The 335-nt window shown below is 57.3% G+C and overlaps 1 protein-coding gene across 1 annotated transcript in view; it reads right to left on the bottom strand.

Moving 5' to 3' along the window:
* The window catches only part of LOC119594315 (cyclin-dependent kinase-like 2), a gene marked incomplete in the record, with an annotated part of 54,980 nt that overhangs the window by 6,279 nt on the left and 48,366 nt on the right, over nt 1-335 (bottom strand).

Below are 335 nucleotides of genomic sequence, written 5' to 3'. Positions count from 1 at the left end.
GCACCTGATTCTGAAGGCAGAAATCGTTTCCTTTTTACACCGGGAAGATATGTGCCCTCGCCGTCTCCTTTCCCCTCCTTTCTTCTCCTTTCCCCTCCCCCTTCCCTTCCCGTCCTTCCCACCCACCCTTCTCCCCTCTCTCTCTCTCCCCTCACACCTGATGGCAGAAAGCGATACACCTCATTACCCTCTTCTCCCCTCCCTCTCTCTTTCCTCCACTCTCTTACCTCCTCCTCCCACCTCTACTTCCCCCCTCCCCTTCCCCCACCACCCCCTTTTCCCCTCCCTCTCCCCTCATACCTGATTCTGATGGGAGAAGGCGATGGCCCTCAACA

The sequence above is a fragment of the Penaeus monodon genome, chromosome 33, assembly GCF_015228065.2.
Source record: "Penaeus monodon isolate SGIC_2016 chromosome 33, NSTDA_Pmon_1, whole genome shotgun sequence".
NCBI lineage: Eukaryota > Metazoa > Arthropoda > Malacostraca > Decapoda > Penaeidae > Penaeus > Penaeus monodon.
The sequence above is the reverse complement of the archived record's forward strand: the minus strand, read 5'-3'. Positions and strand labels throughout refer to the sequence as shown.